The sequence below is a fragment of the Rhea americana genome, unplaced genomic scaffold (assembly GCF_003343005.1).
Source record: "Rhea americana isolate MKP2758 unplaced genomic scaffold, rheAme1 scaffold_4, whole genome shotgun sequence".
Lineage (NCBI taxonomy): Eukaryota > Metazoa > Chordata > Aves > Rheiformes > Rheidae > Rhea > Rhea americana.
Genome location: NW_028186534.1, coordinates 10,523,705 through 10,545,143, shown reverse-complemented (window position 1 = coordinate 10,545,143; position 21,439 = coordinate 10,523,705). Strand labels below are relative to the sequence as shown.

Genomic DNA, 21,439 nt, shown 5'->3' with positions numbered 1-21,439 from the left:
CCGGCGTTGCCGCCATGGGCCGTCAAACACTACTTCACCCAACCCGCCGGCAGGGGAAAAGCAGCAGGATCGCCACCAGCTCTTGCAGGCGTGGGKTCTCGGGCAGAGCCGAGCTCCCCGCCGGCGCGCAGCCCCGCGCTCGCCGGAGGCGGCCCGCCGCCGGCCGAGGCGTGCAGAGCTGCTCCGCGGCCCCGCGACACGAACGCTTTCAGCTCCAGTAACTCTTCCACACCACGGTAAGGACAAGATGACGAACCTGATTATATTAAAGTCCATCTTTTTCCATCCGGCTTCCCAAAATCCGCAAGTTTTACCGTACGCTTTACCGGAAGGCCACCCTGCTTCTGTTTCGGTACCTACCGTCTCGGGTTCAACGGACCGGCGCGCGCGGGGCGGCAGCTCCGGCCCGCTCACGGCGAGCCGCGCGGCGCCCGGGAAGGGCGCCTTCAGGCGGGTCTTCCCAGCTCCGGCCCAAACGCTCAAAGGCGTTCAGGTGTCTCACTGCTAATTGTATCGAACTCATCTTAGGGGCGTATGGCTATAAACAGAGGGRGGGAGGGAGCAAGGCAGACGGACTCAGGAATTGCCTAACGAACTTCGCTGCCTCGCGGTTTAACCGTACCCTGCTGCAGCAGAATAAATATTTTTAAATYTGAGAGAAGGCATGCTGTACCATTTGTCAGTGAGAGAAAACTCCTACTAGGTATTGCAAGGAGCTGCTTACTGGCACTGCATACAATCTGTAGGTAACTCACACTAAATTGTATCTCCCGTTCCACCGTGCATTACAGAACAAAAGATACGCCTGCAAGAACGGCAGTCTTGCTTTTTGCAGAAAGATTCTGTGATTATTATACCATAAAGCACATTYTCTCCACATGTGACTTGCAGAGAAGGAAGTGCATTAAATCAAGGGCCAAATTCTGCTCCTGCTTATATCAGTGGGACCAACCAGAACACAAAATCAACTTCTCTCCAGATGAGACTGTAGTTGTTGTAATACACCGAGAAGAAGGGGAGTTTGGGTGTTTTATTTTTTTTTGGGGGGGGGGGTTAGGAGGATGTTACAGATCTAGTCTAATGCTTTCTTCTTTCTGCGTGGGTGTCAGGATGGCACTGGCTCTTCTTCACCTCAGGAAAAATGATTTTGCTGATACATTTTCCTCCCACTATAACAAAAAGTAGGTGGGATGTACTGGCTTCCAGAATAAGCCCAATGTCCCACTCATTTTTATAACAAATTCAGATACGGTCTGGAGGTAGCAAAGAGTTTATCCTGAAGAAAGGATGGGTTTTCAGTCTTCGGTACCGGGTCGCACACGTCCACACCTGCGTTTTGCGCAAGCTCTTGCACCAAGGAACGCCTGCGGAGGAACCCAGACACGAGCACGAACAGCAGCAGAAACCGCGTGCTGTACTAACCCAGGAGAAAATTCTGGGGCATGTAGGTGTGAGGCTATTTAAAGGATTTCCACAAACGTCAAAATGTTAGCAGTTTTTTGGGGGGGAGGTTGCACCTGCAAAGTGAAGGTTTGCAAACATGCAATTTTCAGCACATGTGGAGGCTGTGTTGAGGGATGGGTGAATGTTTCGAGCCTGGATCAACACAGACATTTTTTTCTTTTTTTTTGCCCTTAAACATGGAGAAAAAATAAAAAGAGAATGCAGCTTATCAAAAGGGTTTTATAAAAACCCAAAGCATGGAAGACATCRGTAAAAATCTTGAGAAGTCCCTTGCATTCAGTGGAATAGTCTTTCCTAGTGCTAACAGGGATATCGTGCACACTGCAGCAAATTCTCTCATAGGAATATTCGCTCTGCAAAGGAGCTGAGCGCCGTTTACCCCCAGGTGGGTGGAATCCGGCTGCATCAGAGGGATGTTAGGGACTRCCACGCTCCAGAGAAATTCTCCCCTTCCTTTCTCCCCTGTTAAAGAGAGGAAAAAATGAGAATCCTTCAGGGGCTCTACAGGGAAGAGGAATATTGCTTTCAGCTTCACGGCAACTACCTGCAGAAGCGGCTCTGCGTTCCTACAAGATCCTGTCGATGGGTACAGCTGCCCCCAGCTGCAGCAGGAGTTTCAGAAAGGCCCCGTAACCGTTGTGAGGAGAAGTGAAATATTTTGGAGACGATTCTTTCCTTTGCATCGCTTTCATCAAACACAGTAAAGATCAAATAAAAATCCTAATTGCAGGATGTGTATACATTCTAGCTCACACATAACTAATCCCTATACTAATGAGCGCAATATTTTAACATTTGAATTCTAAGGAATAAATCTTTGGAGAGCTCTTTAAAAACACCAAACAGCTGGGGTGCCCGATTTTCTCCCTCCTGAGATTTTGTCACATTAGAAGATAGATATATATAAAAATGTTCATTTCCAAAGCAAGGCCCCAAATGAAATTTTTGCCCCAAACGCCATCCTTCATAATTTGCATGCAGTTAAATGCTTTCTAATTTCTGTCAATTTTAACATTATTTACAATACAATGAAGTCTCGTTTAAATGAGTGTTTAAAGAAATGCTTTCTAGTATATGGCTGCTTAGTGTTTGCTACAGGAAGAGGCAACCTTGCTACAGAAAATTATGTCCTACTTTGGTCTGGACATCATTTCAACCATAACATGACCGAAGGAACAGGCATACACTTTCAACTAGAACTGTGTGTTTACTCATATATAATTAATAAAGCCCATACCTAATTTGCATTCCAGACTCCCGGAATGAATCTGTTTAGGCAGGAAATAACATGTGTAATTGGTCTAAATGGTCAAGTTGCATCCTGCCAAGGAAACCTTCACTGTCTCTGTCGGATGAAGCCCATCTAGTCTAGTGCACTATATATTTAACTTGTGCCAGGTCACGCAGGAAGGGGCTCTTTTGGATGGAAAAAAAAGGACAGTTCCTTTAAGACAAACAAGTAAGAGAAACAAATTCCCTTATGTTTGACTATTAATCACTTATATATGAATAATAAGCATGCCCCATGAGCCTAAATGATCCACTCATGTTTGTAAATGAGGTATCCACAGAGATCAATCCCACATAAACTTCTAAAGGCTCAATCTTGCTTCCACTGAAGTCAAAAGTAACATTTCTATAAGCCTCATCAGACTTCAAATTTGCCAGACCTGTAACAAAACACCAGTCTTGCCATGGTAAGATAACACTTCCTCAACTTCAAGCTTATTACCAGTTTCTCCAAACTGCGGATGCCCAAACTTATAGTGCCGGAAAGAAGGATTTCATATATTCCTTTCAAAATACACACACACACACTTTTATACATATATACGTGTATATATGTATGTACACACACACACACACACACACATATGTAGATATCAAAGACATTACTAAACCAATCGATTTGGGGAGCTGCTGTACCCAAGCTAATACCCGCTGCATACAATACTAATCCATATGGATCCATCTTTAAAGAAGCTACAGTGCATAGGAGAATTTCCAAGTTAATTACATGTAGTAAAATTCACAAAGGTGCAGTCTTACTTAAAACACTGTTGCTGCCAAACGCGTAACACTTAAAAACGTAAATGGTGCCGTATATTAACAAGTTCACCACCACTCAGTTTGCTGGAGTTCTGAAGATAATTCTAAGCCACTCCTTAAATTGCATAATAAGATTATTCGTTAGGAAGCCATGCTTTAAAGGCTTCACTTTGCTTCCACAGCACTTAGCTATTTGTTTCTTAGAAACGCTGTATTTTAATAAGTGCAACGTTATATTGGTTCTACTGCTTTAATGTAAAACCCATGAATATGAATGTGCAGTATTTACAGGAGATTTCCCTCCTACGTTCTGCTCTATTTTGTCATATTGTCTGCAGTAGATATGTGATTTTTATTTTCCCTTTAGCAGTGAGGTAATTTGCCCCTGTTATTTGCTCTGTGGGCATCTTCATAACACATTCTGAATTTATTTCATGATGTCTCTTGAAAGCACTGTGRATCCAAGACATGCTGAATCAAACTAATGAAGTAACCCCTGCACTAACAAACCCCCCCGTCTCCTCTCGGGTAGCGGCAGAAAGAATGCCAAGCTGATGGACAAATATTAAAGATATAATTCTTTTGGACTTGATCCACATGTTCATGAGATAATGAGACCTTAACAAAGACATAGATACTCATGTGAAGTATTAGATCTGACATTTCATTTGAGGTGAAAATCGCCAGTCTTCCTAATGACATCTTCTCTTGCCAGGTACAAGAAGAAAAAGGACTGACCTGTAAAAACTCACTGGTTTCACAGCACTGATTTTGATCTTAACATGTTGATTTTCACTGAAAAGTTTTAAAAAGCGCATAGTGAAAAGTTGGCAAAAAAGAAATCTACTGGTTATTCACCAACAGGTCCTTCAATTTTAAAGAGATGGTTGCCATGAACCAACCTTACAGACATCACTGTTATTCCCTAATTTTGCCTGGCCCAGACCCCTAGAATTTAAAATGCTTTATTGGAAGTAGAAAAACTGAAAGCATGGCAAGAATGTCCTTCCTTCAAGTTCATGCTATTTATCCTGAAATACTGAGGAGGTTAAAACGAGTTTACATCAGCCCAGATATTTTCATTCCGTCAGTCCCATCTCCAGCTCTGTGTGTGTGACCTTACAACGCAGTGTGTCAGAAAGAAGAGGCATCTGAATCTTTTATTCCAGTTGTAGCACTGCGTCCTGCATACATTTATACATTTTGTTTATGCKCCCATGTCACATCCCATTCTGCATTGGTCACTCAAACACAGCTGCCAAAAGTCATTTTCATTAAAGCCTTTCAGTGTGTTGGTAGGGGAAGGAGGTCAGGGCTGAGATGCCTTCTTTTTTCGTTTGCTTGCTTTTTGCTGTTATTTTTATATATATACAAGAGAAAAGAAAATATCAAGAATATGAAAGAAAGAAAAAGCTTCCCAGACAACACTGCAGAACAGCTGAACTCCCTGGCAGACACCCCTCCATGGAGACAGAGGAGATGGCCATGCGGAAACTTCTACTGCACCTAGTTGTTCCTCAATTGCTCACACGAGTTGTAAAGCAGTGACTGTAACCTCCCATAATTCAGTGGCTTTATCCCAGCAAAACCAAGSGTTGTTTGCTGTCATTGCTGTAGAATAAGGGTTTCAGATACCCTTACAACCGAAACCTTTTCTACCCTATAGCCAGACTGCAGCATTTAGCCCATCGGATCTCAGAAGGGTTCCAATGTAGTCTTGCGGTTTGATCTCCAAACCACTCAGGGCACGCTGGCCCAATCCTGAAGGATGCTAAATTTTAATAATTTAGTTAATATACTGCAATTACTGTTCTTCCTCCCTTCTCCCCCTCATCCCTTTCATGAGRCTACTAAAACATGGGTAAGCTCATCCCTTTATAGGACAGCACTTGTGTAGCTCAACTCCAGGACAGGCTATCCAGAGGATCTGATCATACCAAACAAGCCTGACAGAAGCTTGCTTGTTTTTCTACAGGAAAATCTCTCTCAAAAGTTTTGCACTGCAAACTTTTGCAGAACCCTGCATTTTTCAAAGCGATGTCTCTGAGCAAAGAGCGCAATGCAATGTGAACCAAAACCCCTTGCTGAAAACCAAAGCAGGACACCTCAAGAAAGCAAATTTCAAGGTTGCAGCTCCATTACACCTATTTTGGGGGTTAAAGTCACTTTTCCATAAAGATCACAACCTTAACATGATTGCTTAGGGCAATCCTTCCTGCCAGATTCACCCCTATCAGGGTTAGCTTTTTCATTCAATAATAAAGCTCTTTGTAAATTAGTATAATCTTGGAGGATTCGCAAGGTGGGGAAAAAAAAGAAATGCTGGGGAAAGGGAAAGGGGAAAACTGACACAAGACAGCAGACTGTGCGAGTCAGAAGTGTAATCTCCGCACACAGTAACAGCACAGCCTTTACATTAAACACCCAAACATCATGGACGTTCTTGATGGTACGTGACCCCAGTGAATCATCAGACAACCTTGCTCTCTCTGCCTATACATGCTTCGTAAAAGATGAATAAACATAAGCTGGTCTGCTATCTTGTACGTGTGCTCAGAGTAATCTTAAGGTATTACTGTGAATCCTTCCAGACCGYCTAAGCCCCTGCGAAGGGCATGTTATAAAGGCATTCATCATCTCCTGCGAGGCCACATCTGGGCCCCTCCAGCGCCGAGGCAGTCGCTGCACCATTTAACAGGGAGAAATGGCAATCAGCAAGATAATCAACGTGTACCGCCCGAGAGGGAAATCACCCAATCCTTCTTTTGAACATTCATGTCTTCTTAAGCAGATTAAAATCTGGAGTTGATTTTTAAGTAAACCCATAGATAAAAGAAGGATAAAATATTTTTTAATTCTTCTAGAATATTAAAATACAATCTGGAATGATCGATGGCAATATGATCCAACRGCAGTTTTTTTGATTGTCAAAACCTGGACTGTAAAATGCTAAACTGGAGAAGTTCAAAAAAAAAAAAAAAAAGTCAAACCAATGCTTATTTATAGCATCATTCCCTTGACAGCCATAAATAGCATCATTTTCACAGTTATAAAATGCACTGGCATGTGCTCTCACTCGTTCCGCACAGGTCACTAGTCTGATTCAGGACARCGGATAAGCACAGGCTTAAACTAAGGGTATATTTAAGTCCCAAATGGTGGCCATAATAAGTAGTAACACTACTAACACTACCACCTTAATACTGGAACAGTGTAAGAGTATTTCTTCTGCACAGACATAACTATAAATATGCAGTTCTCAGAAACTACCRGTGATTTTTAATTATTTTTGTTGCTGCTAACATGCCGTATGTATTCCACTGCATTTCATAGCCTATCATGGAAGAATTGTTTATCCTAAATTATAAATTGTTGTTGTGAACAGCAGTATCGATCCATGAGCAAACAGCAATTTTATTTACTCAATATCCAAAAGAACAGGCTTACAGAAATAACTTTAATTATTAAGTCTGTGTTCAGCAATTACTTGTTATGTACAAATTCCATTTCTTTTGTTAAATTTAATAAAAAGYCCATTCTGTGCCTGCTGCATTCCTTTTCTACAAAGGCATTTAAAAAAATTAGTCTTAATTATGGGTTTCAATATACAACGTAAGAAGAAAAAAACCCCCAACAAAACCCCCAACAATGATCGATGGAATGCATGGCTTTCTGCTGATTTCTCAGCAGGCGCGAGCCCTGCAGCATTAAAAATAAAGAACGAGAATGACTCCCAAAGTTACTGAGGGAAAAATACCATTTAAAGCAAGCTCATGCAATATCTGTGTTACACCACGCACACAGCGCAGGTTACACCTTGAACGTTTCCTCTGTGAACAGGGCGAAGGAGGGTTATTTTTACATGTGAATTTTGGTCTGCTTGTCCAGGGGCGTGCTGTTGCCCARGGACCCAGCCGAGCGCTCTGCAGCAAGAGAATCCGGCACCGGCTCTAACTCAACCCGGAGGGCAGCAGGGAGCTGCCGGCTTGGGCACCGCGCAGCTCCCACGAGGCTCCTACCCGCACCGCGGGGCAGCGCCGCGCGCGTCGACACGCGTGTGCGTGCGTGGGGAGCAGCGCGCGGAGCTCGCAGCTAAGCACGCCCCAGCCACAGCCTCAGCGGATGCGGCCGCTCACCCGCGCTTTTGACAAGAGGGTCCCCAGCGCATCGGAAACAAACACTGCTAAAATACGCACAGTGAAAGCGCTACGTGAATATTGCCTGTTCTGCAAGTTTTAACCGGTTCCGCTGGGTCCTCCTCACGCCTGCCMGCCCGGCAGCCTGCAAACGTCTCGGGGACGGTGCGGGCGAGAAGCTCCCGTCGCCCTTCGCTCTGCTCCGGTCCCCCAGCCACTGACGGCGCCCACACGGACTCTGCTCGCTGCGCGGTGCTGCGTTATTCCCTCCCCACGCCGAATCCCCCGGCGCCCRCGCCGCCGGCTCGGATCACGCGACGTATCGGCCCCCTGTGCCCGCCCGGGTCTCGACGTGCTCCTCCCGCCCGCCCCGTGCCTGCGGCTCGGTGGGAATCGCGTTGCAGCCCGTCGTCGCGGGACGCCCCGGACGGCAAAGCGCCGCCGCCCGTCGGCACTGCTGACGGCCCGCTGCTTCTGAACCCACTGAGAAGCAAAACCGGGGTGTTCTCAGGCAACGCGGACGGGAACCACTCCGGGCAACGCCGTAGAGCCGCAGCACGCGGCACAGGGCAGCGATGCTCACGTTAAATACTGCCGACCTCACTGCGAGCCGAACACGGAACTCAGAAATTATTTTAAGAAACYTTTCAGGAGGCTGCTTCGACAGCGAGCAATGCAGACGCTTTGGGACGACTGTATTTGGTTAGCTCAGCTAACGTTTGCCTCCGAGACGGGATTACATACTATTACGGCTTCCGTCTGAAAGCCGCGGTGGAAGCGCAGCAGGATCAGACGCGCGCGGGGCACAGCTGCCCTCGCCACAGCAGGGCAGAAGGGCTCTGTTTTGACCGGCATCCCGACAATCCGCCGAGCAATCCAGCGCRCTTCTAACCCCGCCAGCGGGCAGCCGCTGCACCATGCCGCCGACGCAAAGGCAGGCCGCGTTTTGCACGCACGCGTGGTTTTGGGAAAGCTGAGATAACTCTCTGTGAAGTTACTCTAGATCAACGCTGATGCAATTCATATTTGAGTCCGTCGTGTTAGCGGTGAGATAGGAATCGCCGCTCCAGGTGAGGCCCGTGGTCCAGAGCCTCACCCCGCAGTGCCGCCCGCGGCGCTCGGCCGCGGAAGCGATGACCGACRCCAGGGCTTCCTCCTTGCTCCCTTCCTCCTTGCTCCGTCCTTTGGTCAGAGACTGCTCCGAGGAATGCAAGTTCACAGCCTTTACTGCTCCAACTCTGGACGTCGTTCCTACCTGCCCAAGCAATCGGTTCCCTCCCAAATCTTCCCAAGCTCTGTGTCCTATAGGATCTATAGGATCTGACATACTGGAGCAGACTGGAGGGCCCACAATGAACTGTGTCTTATCCTTGCCAATGGCCAATACCAGATGCTTTAAAAACATAATTCACAGGCACATAAACACACAYATATATGTGTGTGTGCACATGCATGCAAATACATAAAACCAAACACACACAYATATATATAAACAAAGTTTATAATAATGAACAATTTTAAATTCTGCAGTTATTCAACATGCATGACAAAGCAGCAATCACAAGCGTGGACACAAACCCAAAAATACGATATATGCCCATTCATACACATGCTCATGTATCTCTAGCGTCCTGCCCTGTTCGCTCGGGGAAGGGCTGTGCTTGGGGGCCCACAGCAAAAAAAATCCTAATTTTTGGGGGAAAAAAAATGAAGGTATGGATGTTATATAAAGAAATCCAATACATTTGATTATTATGAGAAGGCAATGAAGGAACTATGTTTACAAAAGGAGTCAACTTCTAAAAGGAAAACCATACCGAAAAATTTAAGCCTTCGAAAGGCCAGACCCCCTATATGTCTCTGCTTTGTTTTTTATATACATACATACATACATATATATATATATATATACACACACACACACACACACACACACCCTCAGTTGTCTACTGAAACACATAGAAGTGCATTCTCTTAACATTTGGTGAAACCAAACTGACAGAGATTTCAGCTAACAGTTTTAAAATGCTCCCTTTATTCTGTTCAAGATGCTTCATTAAAATATGAATTAATCTCATACTATATATTGTACCTAGTGACAGTATAGTAAAGGATCTGTCAGGCTTTTCATTACAAAACCATATTCTGAGCTATACATATAAAAAAATCCCTCTGGGCTGAACCCTGGCATACAAGAAACTTGAAAGAAATCTATTTTGTGGTTTTTGAATTCTAAGAGTGCAAAGAAAATTGATCTAAAATGTTTAAGAGACTATTCTGTGCTTATGTAACTCAAAAATAAATTCCATGTTTTTAAACAAAATCTTGCTGGTTTATTAGTCTCCRCTGTAAGCCACATACTCTGGCTTTTAAAAAACAAGCCCCTCCCCTCAAAATTAAAACCTTTTATAATAYRAACAGCAACCACCTCCTTCCCAAAYCATTTGTCTGCCTACCAGAACTTGCATAAAGCATATGAGAKCCCTCACACAACTCGGATGGGCATCTCACACTGCCCGGACCCCTCAAGAACATGCTCAAATGGGTAGAAATAAGTGATTCAAAAAAAGACAGGAAAGAAAATAACAGAAAAGGAAGAATGAGAACAAGTCTGGACGCCCTACRAAAGCAGTCCGGTTTCTGCCTTTGAAGGAAGAACGTGTTTTTGTAGCTGAAGAAGAGCACGGCCCATGACGTCCCTACTGCATGCTGCTGCCTCCTTGCTGCTMCTCGGTTTTGGGGAGAGCTGGTGTATAAACACACACACATATATATGTRTATGTGTATAYGTGTGCGTGCGTGTGCAAGTGCATACAACTAGAACATGCATATACACAAAAACAAAATTTGCAGCAATGCCCAGGGTACCTGCTCCTGCTCTCCCAAGCTCGGGATTGGCTCATCTGGAGCAAAGCTGGGCAGATACACACCATCGTAGAATCGGTAAGGTTGGAAGGGACCTCTGGAGATCATCTAGTCCAACCCTCAAACAAGTGGCCCACATCGGGATTGAACCCACAACCTTGGCATTATTAGCACCATGCTCTAACCAACTGAGCTAAACCTAACCCAAGCATTGCCTCCCGTAGCAGTCYCTGAAAATACATAAGAAACTGCTGAAGCCGTTTGAGGTTGCAGCCCTTAGTTTGAGTTACAGAGAAATAAAATGCTGTGGGCACACGGGTCCCCAGAATGGACCTGGTTTGCTTCGGTGCAGGGTGGCAYGGGGACTGGGCACTCGAGCACGCATTGCCAAGACCGACGCAGGCCTCGCTGAGCTCTTTTCCCTTCTGCAAGTTGAGCTTTAATCACAACACCTAAGAATTGCAACAGCAGCAACTGCTTCTGAGCTCTCCTCTGCTCAGGCCCCCTGGCCCAGGAAATCCCCTTTCTCTTCTAGGGACACAGGGTCTCCCCATCCTTCCCTATGGGTTGGCTCCTTTTAACCCTCTCCTGCYTGGAGACAGCCTGCTGCACGACCAGATGTGTTACAGAAATAGCGGTTGTTTCTTCCCTGAAGGTTTGACATTCTCCATGACCAGGTTAAAGGYGGCAGACGTGGACCGCTCTCGGTGGCCCGAGGGCTGGCATCCTGACTCAGCCTCGCGCTGGCACGCTCCCACGAAAATCAGTGGGAATTAATCTGCAAAATGGCTGGCTASAAATTGAATCAGAGTGTCAAAAGTTTGTTCTTTATCTTCACAATTCAAAGTCTGTATTAAGTTCTCACTCAACCAAAACTCAGGGAAATCAATGGGCCAAATCTTAAAGTGCTTATTTGGTTCTTATAGCGCTAGGACTAAAACACATTTCTATTGACCCAAGCAAGCGTTTATATGAGACAGGACTCAAAAYGCACAGTGAAACCTAGTGAGATGTTCAAAGGCTGTTTGAAGATTTGTTCCAGTACCTCCYTCTCCTCCCTGTATGTTGAGGAAAATGGGATACGTTCACATCAACAGAAAATCTTCAGGGATGCATTCACGCCCCAAAGCACCTGCAAAATGCTTAATTCTTTCTTCAGTGCCCTGCTTCTATCAGTGGTGTTCACCCATAAAACACCTTCTTTTCACCCCCTCCTCCAGCGGGAACAAATACTCTTCACATTCCCTTGTAGGTTTTGGGGAGGAGCAGAAAAGCTGGGAAATTCTTTGCGGGGCAGCTGTGCAGCTGCTCCCAGGGCTCCTGTTTCCAGCTAAACCGCACAACAGGGCCACGGTGGAGCAGGGGCACAAACGCCACGTGCACCTCCGGACTCGCAAGCCCTGATCTGGCTCCCCCCTGTTTGAACCGAGCCCATAAGCCCTGCGACGCCACTCCAGCACCGCGCTCCTGCCTYACCGCTCGTGAGAAAGGGTTGCTGCTTGTCGTGCGTGCCAGGGGCTGCACCGCGTTACGTCTCTTTGATACGACACTGTTGGCAAAGGGCGCTAGTAGAAGTTCAAATTCGTACAGCTTTATTTTGGTACGGGCAGGCTTGGTTTGGATCAGCTGAAGTGGAATCAGTCCTAAATAATCACAAAATGCGCCCTTTGCAATTTAATCATCGGATACAATAGGAGTATTTGTGTACACCCACTGAAAAATAAAATGGGAGCACAATCATCCTCTGATACCATTATAGGGCTGATGGAATTCATTCTCGATTTTAAAGGATATTTTATGCAAATAATGCTACTAAGTACATAAGGAATTTCGGCACACAATATCAACAGTTTCCTGAGAAGAGAGTTCATTCTGAAATGAAGCAACTCATTTATCTCTCTCAGTAGTGCTCTCTGCACTCTCCACTTTAATTTTCCAACGGAAAGGTGAATAATAGAATTATTCAGATAACCCTCCCCAGACCCTCCCTGGGCTGAAAATCAATACAAACTTTGATTTGCCTTGAATTCTCTCTCTCATGTACAATGAGCACATAATTCACACGCTCCCAGGTACACACTCTGATTCAGCACGCGGCACTGCCGCCGGGGATTGCCTCTGATTTGGCTTTCTTCTAGTATCTCGGGAGCTGACGGGATATTCTCGGCAATGCAGGCTAGGCAGCAGGAGTCCTTAACGCTACCGACGTTCGCTTATGAGCTGATATTAAGAAACAATGAGGAGAGAATCGTTATTATTTGTCTGGTTTCTAATTTATTCTGTGCCTGAACAGCTCGTTCCAGCACAAAATTCTTCATCCAGTACGAACACGAAGAACAACTTACAGGTTAAGTGAGAAGGGAATGTTTTAATCTACGGGTTGGTTAGAATTTATATATTTGTGCTCTGACAGATAATTGCTTTCTTTGATTAAAAAACGAGGGAGAAAATAAGCTGCACAACAGCACCACTCGATTTACTAAAAAACAGGACCAGGCATATCAGTGCATTTCTCAGTGTCCCAAGTTCCAGGATCTTGTATCATGATACCAAGCAATTCTCCCGGCTCTCGCTGTCAGCAAGACCAGATGGGTCTGATTAGTTCCAACCCAGAAATACAAACGGTTGACAGTCTGCAGGAGACAACAGGGAACAGCAAATGCAGCAAAGTGAAATGCTAGAAACCTCCAGCAGCACATAGACATCCACTGCCACTCAGCTTACAATAAAGGAAACGCTAGGAAACGACCAAGTTTTGGCCCTTATTCAACAAGCACGCTGAGCTAAAAGCAGAATGGCAATCCAGTTACCGCATGATTTCCTTTGTCTAATACATCGGTTACTTAAATATAGTTTAAATGCTAAATCCTGATGCTATCTAGGCTGCAGCAATGGGAGGAGTCCCCAGTCAACAGTATGGCATAACTACACTCTCCGCTGTAGATGGAGCTGATGGACCTTATGGTTAAAAWTTTTGTTTTGCCTTTTCTTTTAACTTATCTCAGTGGATGGACTAAATCTGCAAAAACCTGCACCTCGCATTTACAGTATYAGATAGGTATTAGAGAAGTAAAAGATTAAATCTGTTAAAACTGACATTAGGAATACGGCATCCTTCAAAGCGCTGCAGTTCGGTAAGGCTGCTCAAATCCTTCCATATTGCTGACAGAACTATGAAAAGTAAATGATAAACTCTTAATAATCATGGACTACTTATTTTGTTTCATAAGCTTAAATTACTTTTCGAGTGCTGCACAGGAGGGAAGGCCCATCTGCCTGCAAATACAGCCACACGAGCATCGTGAAACAGCGATGACTGCAGCAGGCTGGAGACTTGCTGAGGATTCAGGGTATCAGAGTAGGTCTCAATTCCCTGCTCTTCCAATCAGTCATTTCCTCTATGTGCCATCTACACTCCTGGAGATGTGCTGAAGATGAGTACTCAGTATTGGAGATCACGTAAATGCCTCAGAGAGAGAAATATAATCATCTCCTTAAGAAAAAAAAAACCTGCTTCAAGGACAGCCTGGGTAAATTCTGTCTAGTTGATTTTGATAACACTTTAAAGACCCCAATAAGCTCATTAGTACCAAAGCGCTGGGTTTACACATTCAGATCCCTGTAAATACCGGAGGGTAACATCACAGATAAGGTTTGGGTTTTTTTGGTTTAGTTTTTTAACAGTTCCTCTTAAGATCACTGACTTTCGAGCAGTAATGTATAAATTGGCAACTCCTTTTTTATCTTTTTTTGGTTTTCATTTGCCATTTCCTTTATCCTTTTCTAGCAAGTGTGAGACGGAGGCACGTGGGAAAGCACGTGCACAGGAAAGCACGTGCACGGAGCCTCAGGAGGCAGCTCACCGGCATCCCGCACCGCGTCCAGCTCACCTACTTTGTCTAAGGATTTTATTTTGTTCTTACTTCTCTGCCACATATGGATTAGAGGGAGTTACAGACACAGAATCAAGATTTTTGGCCTCATAAAGAGCTGCACACTCTATTTTCCACCTTCCCTCACTGTTTTGCTTATCACACGCACGTATGCACGCATCCATGTCTACACCATGCTAGCCCTGAATAAAAGCTCTTAACCTGTTGCATTTTCCCTGAATTCCTGGAAACCCAGTTAGAGGAAGTCAACACTGTCAAATTCCCTGTGTTTTGCCAGGAATTTCAGTGTAATTCACTACAATGTGCTTACCTTCCCTTTGACAAAAATAAGGAAAACTGGCATGGAGCAGCTTCAGCTGACAAGCAGTTGCAAAGAGAGTTCAGGAGCTGCCACTCCAGCCACCAGATGCCTTTTTCATCTAATAACCTAACTCCCACACAACTGGCATGTTAATCCCAGGAAGATTCATTCCCGTCCACCTGAAAAACGTTTACATGGACAAGTTTGTCAGCTACAGAAAGCTGGAGAACCCCTGGTTGCTCCTGCAACCACCTCATTCAATTTACTTGGACACAAAGATCGACGGGAGAGACAAGCGGACAGGCAGCAGCGGGCGAGCGAGAGGCAGGCGAATACCACTGCAGCACGTAGAATGAGAAATCTGGGGAAATCTTCACAGAAGTTTTAATCTCCAGCAATTATCTAAGCTATGTAAATAATGCACATGGTGTTATTAATCTGTGGCAAACCATGAAATCTGATATTTTTACCATGACCACCCCATAAAATTTGCCAACTCTACCCCAGATTTAAATAGGAAGCTCTCTGTAAATCAGTATTCAATGAAAATAATTGAAGAAATGCATTACACAGTCACCTGAAAGCCAAATTACACAAATCAGCTCTATTGGCAACTCACATTTACTAAATCTTACCATTTCTATCTTGGAATAAATCAGGAAACAAGCCAACATGGAGACAATACTGCTTGATGTACACAAAGCTCCTGTTAATAGCTCTTGCGAATGCAAAAACATGATGTGTACATAGAATAGAAAATAGAAAATCTTTTGGGGTCGCCAGAGTTCAGACAATTATCACAGAAGGTAACTAGTTGTAATTTAAACCCCTTTCCTCCTCTTATTGAAGTCACTGACAAAGATCCTTCTAATTTTGGTGTTGGAGATGTAGGCTATGCCAGAGGCAGAATAAAATCCCAAACCCTGCTGACACGGGTTTTACACAAATCCCACTGAATTCAATACTTCTACTAACTTCATAGACCCAGGATATAGCCCCTGTTTGCAAATCTTGTGAAATTTTATTAGCTTTTTGAGGGGCTCCGGCTTCAGGAATCACAGGACATCAGCTCCTCTCTCATTAAAAGCCAAGAAGAGTTTTTTAGCACTGCCTGCTGTCAAGAAAACTTGAAAACATAATCCTTGAAAGCTCAAAAACTGGGATACATATATAAAAAATGTTAACTGTGTCAGGTCCCTTCACATTACTCTCAGATTTGGAGGTCTGATGCCAGKTTTTGAGAAGGCTGGAGATGCTAATGCTCCAAAACATCATCTCCCTCTGCAAGACAGCATTAAAGTAATAATTATAGTATTTACCTACTTCACAAGCGTGTTGTGAGAATGAGGGCAAATGTTTCTACAGTGTTTTGAATATGTAAAGTACTATATGTTTTAAATATTATTCTTATTTGCATACGTCAGCACAAACAAGCTGTATCTTGGATCTCAGTTAAAAAAAAAAACCCAACAAATAAACCTAACCACTGTAACCATAAATTAAGTCCCCTTGATAATAATAAGTTCCCATAGGGAGCGTTGCGTACCACTTCAAATGGTCAGCTAAAGTCTTGAGAAAGAATGCGTATGTCCAGCAGCCCGCTCTGCACGCGTATTTTAACGGCCTTCAAAGCGCGGGGAGCGYGCCCCGCCAGCCGCGCCGCAGCCCACTCCTCAACGCTCGCGCTTGCACGGAAGCCTCGCAGAGCTCTGCCATTTATCACTSAGAAGACAACGGCGATTTCAAGATCAAGGACTTGCATCTAGCACATCAGTCAGAAAAACGTTGTTGGAAATCTTTCAAAGAGCAGAAATAGTCCTGGGTGACGTTCTTCCTCCTTTAAATCATTAGAAGCGATTTTAAAAGGGTCACACTTTTTTGGCTGGCAGTATTATTATTTCATTGAATRGTATCAAAAGTTATTTAACCCTACTGCCCGGAAGGAAGCCGAGTTCTGTTCTGCTCTCAGCATGAACAGGAGACGAGCAAACATCAGAGGGTCGTGACGACCGTCTGCAAGCAGAAGGCCTCGTTCTTGCTTTGGATGCRTGCTTCAGTAAGAACCACTTGTAGGTACCTAAAGCCAAAAGGTTTTCCAAATTCTGCTATCAAATATCTGCAAATAGCTGTGTACTCCAAGGAAAAATTCTGGGCAGAGCTCTTTTATATTTAAATCAGGATTTTTTCCCCTCCCGATACGCAGATTGATGCTAGAGAAGAACCAGGATCGTAGCTGCAAACCGCACCGCCGGCTTGCCCCACGGGTACAGGTGTTGAAGCATTCACAACCGGAGCACTACGGAAACGCAAGGCCAGCTCGCCCGGRGGAAATTCTCTCTCTGCCCTAACGTCACCGCCAGCAGCACAAGCGACGCGGATYTGGGCCAGCATATGAAGGGGCAGAAACGCCTGCAAAAACCCTTCTCGGCCCAGCCTGCAGGGCCCSGGGGATAAATCACCTCTGCAGGGGCTTCTGATTCATCTGTTTAGGCCACCAAGTTTCTATTGGTATTTCATCACCCTTCCTTCCCCGGAGGGAGGGAGAGACCCGCTTCCTCGCTCCCGCTGCTCACCGGGAGACATCTCAGAAGTAAAAGCAGCCGCGTATCGCTCTTGAGTCGCAAAGCCGCAGCAGCAGTTTGGCCGTAACGCGTGTCCACCCAAGCCCCGGGCGGAGGATCCCCGCCGCAGCGGCCCCGCGGGCAGGCCAACCCGCCGGAGCCTGCCGGGCGCCTCCGGGGCCACSGGCTCGACCGCCGGAAGAGCTGCTCCTACTCAGGCTACGGATTTCCTCTGCCGAGCACTTTTTGCGCATTTGTTTAACCAGGGAATCCTYTTCTTTTCCTCCCTTTTCCCCCAATTACACAGGAACTAACAACCGAAAAATCTTTTCTCGCGATCTTTAGAGAGAGTGAAGGAAATGGGCTGTATCTGGACAAACGGAAATACTGTGTCCACATCTGCAGAATTACAGCGTGTATAAAACACGTTCATCTTTAACCCTACAGCTGACCACGAGTTATCCTTTGGATGTGATCCAGATTCAAATCCACACCTACAGGTACATAACAAAAATTTTGCAGCTGACTTCAACAYGGGCACCCACAATCCAGCACTCCTGCAGTGCAAACCTAGTTGTACTTAGTCTGCAGAGGAGAGTGATGGAGTAATTAAATCTAATTCAGAGATCTAGAAAGAAGAGCAGAGGAGTAAATCTTAATAGGAACATAGGATTAATATCTTTGCATGAATATAGTCTTTGGAATCACACACTGACAATTCCACAGTTCTGCTATAAATAATTCACATCAATAAGAGCGAGATAACATCAAATTTAGCTAGAGCATAGGTCAATTTGAGTGTAAAGTGATGGGCTTCACTTAAACTACAGGACAGTTATAAGGAGCTGCTGTACTGTGTGTGAATCGGCAGCATGTGTTTTCTACACATTCACATACATTGCACATTGCTCTTCAAGGTTAAAAAGAGAATAGATAAGGTGTGAAGAAGGATAAAGAGTTGGTCATGGATGGAGCTCAAGTGCTTATGCTGTGCAACAGCAAATCAACACAGAGCAAACAAGTCTTCAGGGCAACCACCTGTATGCAGTCATGGAAAATACTGCGAGAGTATTGAAAATGCCCCAAATACTTAAAGGGTAGCGACAAACAGGATCCACATACCAGACACTTTCTGGCTGCCCGTTCTAGCTGCTTTTATGCTTTCCACTTCTACAGTACAAATAAAGTCCACCTGTGCCGAGAAAAAACCCTTGTCCAAAAGTGAATAAATTTAAGTAAATGACAGAGGAAGGAAGCTCCAAGGGGCAGATGAGGCGCGGAGGGATAAGCGACTTGTCACAGAGAAAGGTTGGGGCAGAGCTTGAAATCTCACCCAGATTTCCSGAGTCCTGGGGTACCACACTGACCGTAGGATTAACCTTTTCTCTGTCCCTGTCACAGGTTTTGAATGAGATCAGCAACAGAATTAATATTAATAATGCAGCTGTAAGGTTTATTATTTTTCAATGGTGCTCTTCACCACTGGGAGGTTTCCAAAGCACTTTAACAATTTTTTTATATATGAAAGTCACTTTTCCCAAAGAAATGCGGCCATCCCCGTGATATAATGTGGCAGCTGTGCTGCAGTGTAAAGCAATAGTAAAAAGAGTTTAGGCCAGAAAACTAAGGAAAGAAACTGCATTGAGCAGACACTGCGGGAAGTATTTAGGTAACAGACTGCAAGATTTAATTACACAAGTTGGAAGTCGGCCAGCAGGCATGAACAAATGTTTTCGGTGTGTTTTGTTTAAATATTTTTAATTTTTTTTATAAATGTTGTTGGAAAAGAATCATTAAAAATGAAAGAGAATGTTTTTGTTAGTGCATGCCCAGAAGCGAAAAAAAGTTTGTATTTTAATCCAGAAAAAAACACTATAAGGGGTATAAAAAGCTAATATACTACTGAGATTTCCTTGAAAAAAGGTGTTATGTTTTACTGTAAAAGACAAGGAACACTGTCACTGCAGGAAAACCAGACAGCACCATCACTGCCTGCACTGATTAGTTATGATTTAATTTTCCTCTCTTTAAGCATGGTAAAAACCTCCAGACTCCTCTGACTTCAATAGATCGGGAGTCAGCCCCTACGTCCTTAGGTCACTCAGTAASTCAGTGATCTGCTGCCCTCCCCGGGCCATTCTGTTTTCACGAGGTGATACTCAGCGCGTCCGAGTACAGCCCGCCCGTCCCGACCCTCCCCGTCCCCTCRTCCAAGACGCGCGAGCAGAGGGAAGGTCATCGAGACCCAGGCGAGGTCGCAGCTGGCGCTGCCGTGCCCTTCAGGAAAAGCCGCCAGCGTTTTACCGACCGTCACSTGCCTGGAATCGTTCACCCATCGCTCAGGCTCAGGAGGAAGCAAAAGAGTACAGGTAGGAAGCTACGCGACAGACYGCGCATCAAAAGCACTCCACCATACGAGCAAAGCGCTGCAACGCGCGGCCCTGGAGATCCCTGCTCACATCTAGGTACACCCTCTTTGACCATAAGTTAATGTTTCCTGAGAAGGCTCGAACGTGATGAGCTTGGAGAGGAAGATTTAGCTCGCTGTTGCTTGGTATTAGGCCAATTAGAGGTTATAGCRGAGATAGTAGTAAGTTATATCTGCRTGGAGAGTGGAAATATGTTACATTTGGTACATTATGTCCTGATGACAGACGAGGCTGGGATGAAAYGATGTGATATCCGTGCACACAATCCTTGTTACTGAGTATCTGATCAATGCCACGTAATTACGCACACACATTTGTTTACAACCCTCCAACCCAGCTAAAACAGACATGCATTCTTCATAGCTGAGTCAAATCAGACCCCATGAACGGTTTAATAATTTGTTTGTTACTAATTTTTAATCTCACACTCAAGAAGTCTTGACATCTTTCTGCCACTTCAGTCTCAAAGGTCTTCCTAACGAAAAGCCTTTTTGCAATGATATTAATTTGTCATCAACAGGATCATATTTATTGTTTGGAATAACTTGGGAATAGGCTTGCAAAAATGTGGATATCTGGACACACTAGCAACTGTATATGCCACAGGGCAATGTCGTTTTGCTGGATACTGCACTTCGTTACCATACATTTTATTATTTTCTTGTAATAATGGTAAGACAAAACTTCCATGAACATGATACCTACTGAAAAACTAATTTTGAAGCCTATGTATTTTTGACTTTTGCTTTTTCTTTTTTTTTTTTTAAGATTGTTACCTATCTTTTAATTTATTATGGTCTATTTTGTCATCCTTTTCTTTGCTAAGGTTATATAGAACTTTGAGACATATAAAGTTATTTTAGAAATCAGGAAATAACAACCTACTCATGTGAGAAGCAATCTGAAATATTTTATTGCTGGTTCCTCTGCCCTAGGACGCTTCACATTTTCCATGGATGCAGAGGCCTGCTAATGTATGTCTGTATGATCCCAAAGTCAGCTGTCCTTTGGGCAAATATCATTGTTTGAAGTATGAACAAGAAGGATTTCTTTCCAYGATCCCTATTTTGAGGATCTGTCACAGCTGAATGTCCTCATCTAACATTTCTCACCTCTCCTGCTTCATGTAGGCAAAGGACCTCTGTGCCAGAGGCATGCCCAGGCAACTCAGCCAGCTTGGTTTCATGCTTACTTTTTCACCTAAGCTCGAAGCCTGGATTTAGATGGTGTCAGCAGCAAGTAGAAAGAGGTTTCAGGCAATAAGACTTGCTAAGAGTATCTGTCTGGTTTTACCGATGCAAGAAAAATTGTGTAAATGAAAAGTAAAGGATGGAAGAGGAACAGAGGAGGAGTGGAAGCAAAAGGGACACTAAGCAGCAGGTGACCCAGTCATATTAGCATCCATGTTTTCCCTTCCTGAATTCCTTTCTCATTTCTGCTGCCTATCAAATCCTTTATTTATTCCCTGTTCTGCCCGTGCAAATCCTAACAGATGAGGCAATGCATCYGATCCAATTCCCATTTAAGGCAAAGGTGTTATTCCCTGGGAAGTCTGGCTTTTCTTGGGGCCACCTGGAGATGCCAACCTGGCGAGCTGAGGCAAGCTGTACAGCAGTCATTTAGGTAATACCATGTCCATCAGAAACTCGGGAGAGGAGTCTCAGACCAGGYATTATTCCACAGGGCTCCTAGGTCTTGCCTCCATTTTAATTCTGATTTGCATATAACCCCATTACCGTAA

At 44.6% G+C, this 21,439-nt stretch overlaps 1 protein-coding gene across 3 annotated transcripts in view; it reads right to left on the bottom strand.

Annotated features, from left to right (window-relative positions):
- CDH4 (cadherin 4) overlaps positions 1-21,439 on the bottom strand; it is a 447,560-nt gene that overhangs the window by 221,658 nt on the left and 204,463 nt on the right. The window contains exon 1 of one of the 3 annotated variants that reach the window (XM_085314138.1): positions 7,710-7,873. The exons of the other annotated variants lie outside the window; for them this stretch is intronic. The gene's annotated coding sequence lies outside the window, so the exon portion shown is untranslated. Of the gene's footprint in view, positions 1-7,709; positions 7,874-21,439 lie in introns of those variants that run through there. 3 annotated transcript variants of the gene reach the window in all.